Raw genomic sequence first — 8,770 nt, 5'->3', positions numbered from 1 at the left:
TATTTTTAATTTTGACTCATTAGAAAGCTACTATTCTGTATAATTGTATTTGAACACGAAAAATTCTTGTTTGAAAATTCCCCTTTTTTATGAAAAACTCATTATTGTCACATTGAAACTGAAAAAAGTACGCGCCTGAAAAGAACAGATACTAAAAATAAGATTTTGGTTGATGTTGAGGTATTTTTGGCGTGGATAGGGGAGACAATTTTCACCTAGAAAACTTGGAGAAGTTCAAGCATTTATTACTTGGACTCATTTGAAAGCTAAAACACTATATTAATGTACTGTATCGCACAAAAGCTTATTTAAACGGTATTTTGACCCCTCTCCTAAATGACAATAACAGATGATAAAGAAGAAACTCTGAATTTCTGAAAATTCCCTTTTTAACGAATTTATAGTAATTGTATATAAAAAAAAAAAGAAAATGTAACCTACTAAACTGGTCAGATATGTTGGATACATCATTATCTTAATTGTGAATGTTTAAAATATGAGTTTTATTATGTCGGCATGCTGTGAATGAGAATTCTGTTTGATACTGATATCAGTTTTCTATGGGTAGGGGTAATATTTTCAACATTCTTTTTCATTTGTTCATGAAAATTAGTTTCTAGTGATTAATTTGTGTAAAAAATTATAAAAAAAAAAGTTGAGCAATAACTTGTAGAGTCGAATTTATGTGACTTTTTAAGGGAAAATCGATAATCCGATTGTCTACATTTTTTTTTAATAAATTCTGACTACGAAAATCGCCACAAGTTATCAAAAGAGCCCCCGAAATATTAATCGTGACAATACTTAATACTTAACAGAAAAGGCCATTCTTTGCTGAAGCATCGATACTCTAGGAGTTTTGACATTGTAAATACATTTTTTTTATTTTACCCCAAACCCTAAGTGTTACCGCGACTTTCTTGGTACAGTTGTACGGCTGAGACATTGGGCTACTTGATGATACCTATATGTATTTAGTTTCTTCATACATACATGCTGTCCCAATAATACTTAGACCCTCGAACAATTGAATCATAGAAATGGGCTTTTTGAACCAGTGGGATACAAATATAGGCTTATTATAAAAAAAAGAATCCAAGAATATTCTTTGGCGACATATTGATTCGGTAATGGGAGGTTTAAAGGTACTTGAAAATCACCATGAATTTGACGAGTGGGGGTTGTGTACAGGTAGACCCTCCCAGCCCATGGACAAATGTGGGAACTCTACCGCCTTGCTTGCTAGTACATTACTATGCAGATACATAGCATACACGGCAAGGATCAACGTAGAATGTTAATACAATCTAAAACAAAAATAAGATCGAAGCTTCATTTAATTCCATTCAATGGTGGATTAGAGTTGCCCTCCCCTATACCATATCCATACATTACAAAGTTCATGTTGTGCTATGTGAAACTTCAAAATTAATTTGGATAAGAACAAAAAATAGGAGGTGTACATTGGAAATTTTTAATTAAGATTCTGTGAGGGCTTAAATCATTTTGATTTTATTCAGAGGATTAGGAGGAGGGGAAAATACATGTATTTCGAGTAGCATGCAACGGTACTTTTTTTTTGGTAATCGGACTGAAAACATGGGGGAGTGTGACATTGATTCATTTATCCTACGTTTTAGGGGTGGGATTATTCACTATAACATGTTCTGTGCCGAACAAAATTGAAAAAAAAAAATGAACATACAATGTACTTTTTATCATTCGGAGAGAACTTGAGAGAATTACCCTCACGTTAGTGAACAGTGAAGTCTATGTTTGTTGATGTGAAATCTAAAAAAAACAAATTAAGATCGAAATCTAAAATAGAAGATCCACATAATGAAAAGTTTCATTTCATTCCATTCAATGGTGTATGAGGAGTAATGAATAACAGATAGGTACTGACATTTTTTTTTTTGCTATGTGAAACCTCAAAATGATTTGGATCAAAATCTATAATAGGTCAAAATTGGAATATGTAATGTTTCTGTGAAGTTTTCATTAAATTCCATCCAGTAGTGTAGGAGGAGTAACGGATAAGAGATGGGATTTTCTCTGTATATCGAAGGGAAGGAAGAAAGGACGATCGTTTCTCTATTAACCCCTCTTACAAGTGGGGGTATAAAAACTGCTAGTCGTACTAGCTATATATAGATGGCCACCCCACTCTTTCAAAAGACAAAACACAGTCTGGAATTCACATACAATACGTGAATCATGCGCCCACGAGCTGTCATTTGACGTAAATGTTATGAGTAAGTTCTATATAAGGAAACTCAGAGACGTAAACGTATTACAAACCGAGTTTCAATCCGATTAAATATTTGTGTTTGTGTCCTAGTTTCTTATCACGGTGAAAAGCATGTCATACCACTTTGGCTACCATCAGATTTCTTCATTGCTAGAGCGGTAATGATTTCATCAAGGATTGTAACGATTTCTGTCCTGGTCTGTGGGCTAGTTCATGGTTCGTATTACAACATGATTTAGCTTTTCGTTGGATTTTCATTGCTTGTTTATTGATGTTTACATAAATTACAATGGTGTAATGCTTAAGAAATTCAGTTAAGATTTCAATTTTAAACAACTTTTCTGTCTTACTATCTGTAAACAACATGCTTTATTAAGCAGGTGCACGTATTCATGTGCATGAATGCACACTTCATCCATATTTGATTCGTTCACGAAATTCGTTTCCGCAGTTTAATCGACCAATATTCCGTTAAAACTTTATACCTTATAATATTGGTTTATCAGCACATATCATTGAAAATGTATAAAACTATAATGCTGAGTTCCTTGTTATAAAATAACCATATGATACGTCAGAAAAGAACAGATACATTTAAGGCGAGTTGGCTGTGACCTCTGACCTTGTTGAACTGGAATAACCCAGGATAAATATTGCCCGAGTGAAAGTGTCCATTTGAATGACTACAGAATTTTAGGTCCATCATTACTAAGTCAATAGATGAATTCATTTAGCAAAAGTGGTATTTGGGCTATTCCAGTTCAAAAAGGTTGAAGGTTACAGTAAACTCACTGTAGAAAGAGAAACTGCGTACTGGACGGTGATTAAATTTCTGCTAGAGTTTCCTGCCATTTTATATTTTTCTAATTTTTCTACAGAAGAAAAGAGAAACGGGTTCTCTTTCAGCCGAGTCACACCAAAGACTTTAAAATTGAGTCACAGGTTCCCCGCCAAGCACGCGGTATTTAAGGTTATTGAGTGACAACTAATTGGCTTGGGGTCAGAATACTATGTCCATGTGGGTGGCTATGGCGAGGTATTAGGGTGAAAAGTAGGGTTAAAAGTAAATATTTAAGCACTCCATAATTCGATTAATGCAAATGCTTAAGTCGAAATTGGCATTAATTCGAATAAAACATATGTTTAGATAATTAAGACAGGGTCTGTGCATAAAACAAGGCAGTGGGCGGCACATGGCAAATTTTGTTTTCAATTCCCCCCCCCCCCATTTCATATCATAAATGCATTCTTTCTCAAAAGTAATAAGTATACTGTTTGACATACATAAAATATATATATTACATTAGAACAAAAAATTCAATGGGATAAGAAATTTACCATGTGCCTTCCATATCATATGATCTACCTGTTTTTTTACAAGGAAAGCATCTTAAGCATATACAGAATTCGATTGTAGCATATGCATAAATCGAATTTAGCATATGCGTAATTATATAAGCATATGCATAAATACATATTTTGACCCTGATACCGCGCCATAGGTGGCATGCCTATACATGCACAGTGGAGGATTCAGATGTGGTGCAGGGCGTTAGCACCCCACTTTGTTATTGGAAAATTTGCCATTGCATGTGAAAAATTAACAACAAATGAATAATGTCCTAGCACACCCCCTCCACTTTTTCTGAGGAACTCCGTCTGGCACCCCCTTTCAAAGTGCCTGGATCAATCCCTGATGCGGACTGTTGCTTTTTTGTGAGCAAGCACAATTACAATCCGCTCAGTGTGTCGGAGTACAGCAAAGTAAGATCTGTTTGATTGGACAATCGTTTTCGTCCTGAAATGCATGAAATATATGCCTGAGGTCGATAAGCAATAAGCAGTCAACCAAACAGCCTATTTTCCTAATTTAAATTATTTCTTCACTCACTTTATAAAACCACGCATGTTCAAAATCTAAATTTTACCATCTCGAGTTGATAAAAAATTCAATCTACTCATTACTGAATAAGAATCTATTTTCCTTAGCAATTTTACTGTAATGCATAACACTATATACTAATAATTGCACGGTTGAAGCAGTATACCTAAATTAAGTTTCTTATTGAATGTATAACTTCACTGGGATTTTTTTACTAGGAGCTTACGGTAATCCAAAAGAAGGTAGCAAACTCCGTCATATCTTGACTAGAAACCATCCCGGCAAATATGTTGCATGGGACGACTGCACTGCATCTTTCCACGTCTCCTGTCATAGCGACAACTACTGCGTCCACCACTATGGTAGTAATTACGCATGCATTGCAACACACTGCGGAGTAGGATGTACGGCTGTTAGTGCTACGCATGACAAATAAATAAAATATAATATCGAATGCATTTGTTTTTTAACTACAGATCAAATAGTGGGTTTGCGAAGAAACACCGGAGTTCTAATGATAGAAACTTTTCAATTCGTTGTACTAGAAATAGCAAGCGTATAATGGGTCACGAGGTGTTAGGTCTCACGAATTACAGTCTTAGTCTGGTTTCTTATTTTAAATTTGTTCCTCAATTCCGCACTCAAGTCAAATGTATGGATCATTCATATTGCTTGAAACTAAAGTTTGAAATAAAATTTTAATTTAAGATTGTAGAATCGGGCCATTTGATTCAGCAATGACTGAGGGTAGTTAACGTGCTTGACTGCCATTGGCTTTCGCACGGACGGAAGATACAGTAATCGTGTAATTGAGTGGGATTTTATGTTGGGGCCGAAGTTATAAATATAAATTTTATATAAATAAAAGAACGTAAAACAAAAATGTTACTAAAACAAAAATAAAATGGTTCACGATGCAGCTTATACGACCACAAAATTCGTATCTGATCAGTTGAGGCAAGTATGAACACAACATGCAAGCATGCTATATCTCTGATTTTTTATTGTGATTAGTGTTGTCAAACTAAAAAAAAATCTATAATGGACGTGGTCAAAAAAAATTTCGATATTGCAATGAGAAATTTCCATACTTCTACCAAATATCAAAAATGTATAAACACACAAGAGGCCCTCAAAAGCCTAAATCGCTCACCTGGTTTTATAGCTGTAAAAAAGTTGAATGCATGCAAAACCTAAAAATGGTCAAACACGTTTGACCAAATTTGCACAGATGATAATTGTCATGATACTGAACATTTAAATAATTTAAATATCAGTCTTCATAAAATCATACAGGAGATGATTCATGCATGTCAATAACCCACTGAATTCAGTTTCATTTCTTGGGCAGAAACAGTTACTGAGCACATAACCAGTCTTCGTTTTTCATTTGGTTGTTGTGCTTTTGAGATAAAAATTGTAAAGATTGTATATGAAATTGACACTTTGCAAGTTATTGTTCCTGATTTGGTTTGATTTCAGTGGGAGATGAATGTGTGTTTTTCCCAAAAGTGCAGATCTGGATAAGGGAATGGTTATTGTAATGTTAAAATATAGCATATGTAGACTGAAAAAAAAACCCATCGTATGTGTGGTGAGTTTTACTACACCATGAATCATTTTACCATTGGCACTGTCGGAACTTTATAAGGACTGGTACTTAAACATTAATCATCATTCTACTTATTTTTACCGAATAAAATGCTTAAAGTGCAAAAAAATAATTAAAAATGCAATTAACAGATTTTTCCCAAATTTGCACCAATAATAGAGCTTTACATACTTTTACATATTTTTTTTTTAAATTACATCACAAAATAATCGGCTATTGTTTTGCCAACAAAAGGCTAAAACATGGAAAATTATCAAAATGACACTTTCTAGGGCCACAACTGCAAAAAGCAGCTACAGATTTTTTTCTGAAATTTTTACCAAAAACAGACATTTTAAAATACTGAATGTTTTATCAATTTACATTTGTCATCAATCTGCTGTCGTTTTCTAAATAATAGGTAACAAAGTGATTAAAAAACATCAATAATGATACTTTCAAGGGCCATAACTGCAAGAAGGGTCAACAGATTTTTCTGAAATTTGCAATGAAAATGGATATCAAAATATTGAACATTTAATCATATTTACATTTATATAAATCATCAAACTGATTTCGTTTTCTAAATAATGCGCAAAAACTGATAAAAAAATGTCAAAAAATGACAAGGGCCAATACTCCAAGAAGGATCTATAGATTTGTTTCTGAAATTTGCACCAATAATAGACATTGAAACACTGAACATTTAATCAAATTTACATATAAATCATCAATCGGATTTCGTTTTCTAAATAGTAGGCAAAACACGTAAAAGAAGCAAAACAAGGACAATAACTCAATTTTAGTTAATCGATTATCTTGAAAATTTCGAAGAGCCTAAGATGTCTCATATTTCGTCTATCTATTATGGTTTTTGAGATATAAACCAAAATATATGGCGATACCCTTATATTCTATTTTTAGTAACAGCGTTAATATTTTTGGCGAAAGACCATTACGGATACAATTTTTGGAGTAGACAGGCCAAGGATAATTTTTACCAAGTTAGTCAAAGTCTGTACAGTTGTTTCAGAGGAGATGATTTTTAAGAAAAGTTAACGACGGACGACAGGAGACGACGATGACAGACGACAAGTGATGAGAAAAACTCACATCATGACACATGGCCTTTTTGGCTAGGTGAGCTAAAAAGGTATTTAATCCGTGTACCTTGTAAGACGTCGCGCACGGTGTTAATATCGTAAAGGGTAAAGATATATGACGTTTCGTCTAAAATAAAAAGTGTTAACGGTCTGTTTTTGCTTTGGTATTAGAATCCTGCTGAACTTGAGTTCCAATAATGAGCGTAGCTAAAAATGCATTTGAAAATAAAGAATCGATATTTTTGCATAAATTAAATCATAATACATTCACATTATGTGAGAAAATTTCGAATCTACGAACAAATAACAAAAAGTCATTTAAAAATCCATCCATGCTTATTCCATGCTATTAAATAATAGTTAATAGTTCAACAATATCAAGTCCAGTCTATTGTATCAAGTCGACGAAAATACAGATACAAAGAGTTGCTTTTCAAAATAAAGTCTGATTAATAGAATGAAGTTAGCGATCACACATGCTTATATTTTAAGACACGCATATTGAGAAAAACATGAACAAAAAAAAAAAAAAACAACAACAAAAAAAACAACAAAAACAACAAAAAAACAATAAACAAACAAAAAACAAACAAAGAAACTCTTACACCATTACTTTTTACAACTTCACATACATGTACCCGCCCGCCCTTTCTTTTATTTGACAAACATGTACATCAATTGAACGTAAAAAATTGTCTTAGAATTTGCATTTTGTGTCATTCTCTGTTCAATTGGTCTCAAGGCTTTTATACCAGTATTTTTTTACCTCCGCAGCCAGGTCTAGGAGTGGGGTTACTTTGTCCGTCCGTCCGTCGGTAATAGTTCAGATTGTCCTTGCAACTCCACTGAAACTACTCAACAGAATTTCCTAAAACTTGGTATGTTGCAAGAAAACCGTTGGTACAATATAGTTGTATATATCGTGAGGCAATTTTGATTCTTTAATTTATTTATATATGGGAATTATGTTACGCAGTTCCGTATATAGTCTGTAACACATTTTGTTGCATTTTCCTCGGCAACTATAAATCACAGCTGCAGTGCGCCGCAGGTCCAGACATCAATATACTAGTAACGGTTACATGTACTTATTATACATACATGTATTTTACAAACAAATCACGTTTATGTGTTCCACTTACCATTAAAATATCAACTTCTTAGCATCGATTCTTTCATTTTTAACCCTTCAATATATCATTTATTCTTTGTTGTTTTTTTTTTTTTTGTGTGATTATTCTGCTTTTGCGAACTTGTTTATTTTGATTTCCTTCTTAACAGAAGATTGGCAATCCATATTTGGCGTGGTTTATTATCAACTTAAGCATATTCTTTTTTGTTGTTTGATTATTCCTAGAGTGGGTATTGAAGAAAAAAATATTTACAGTAAAAACGTCGCGGATGTTTTCCTCTCCACCCAACGTCACATGCACTAAAATTACGTCAAATAACCATGTAGACATTTTTTTTAAATCGCAAAATAATGTATAATTTAGGGTTACAAAAAACTATTTGAAATGCACATTTCAAATATATCTGTTAGGAATGTGTAACTATATTCATTAAAGGTATCTAAAGCATGAAATACATTAAGACCACGCTCGAATTGGTTGAAATACAGAAGTAAACATTTTCTTTAGAATTCGTAAAAATGTTAATTTTTTTTGCCATGTAGTTTATATTTCCGTGGTTGTTCTTGCTCTCGGTTCTATATTGGATGCATTTATAGTGCTTTCCTTTCTTCTTTTTCTGTGTATAAAAAATCATTTCTATGTTTGGTTTACCGTTCGTTTATTGTTAAATTATCCTATGATGTACAAGCACTGTCTGTTTTCATAAAACTGGTCTTAATCCAGTTCGTTAGAGCCCAAATTTTAAACTATTTTATGGTATAAATATCATTGATGAATCCAACCTTAGTGATATGCAACACTAAAGTACAA

General features: G+C 33.2%; 1 long non-coding RNA gene across 1 annotated transcript; it reads left to right on the top strand.

Moving 5' to 3' along the window:
• The first annotated feature begins 2,285 nt into the window (after positions 1 to 2,285).
• LOC148615153 (uncharacterized) lies at positions 2,286 to 4,587 on the top strand. The gene is made up of 2 exons (XR_015923216.1): positions 2,286 to 2,467; positions 4,352 to 4,587. It is a non-coding gene; the product is annotated as an uncharacterized LOC148615153 (long non-coding RNA).
• The last annotated feature ends 4,183 nt before the right edge of the window (positions 4,588 to 8,770 follow it).

The sequence above is a fragment of the Perna viridis genome, chromosome 6, assembly GCF_037379345.1.
Source record: "Perna viridis isolate PV_CMFRI_1.1 ecotype Kerala chromosome 6, ASM3737934v1, whole genome shotgun sequence".
In the NCBI taxonomy this organism is placed as follows: domain Eukaryota; kingdom Metazoa; phylum Mollusca; class Bivalvia; order Mytilida; family Mytilidae; genus Perna; species Perna viridis.
This window is presented reverse-complemented; position numbering and strand designations above follow the sequence as displayed.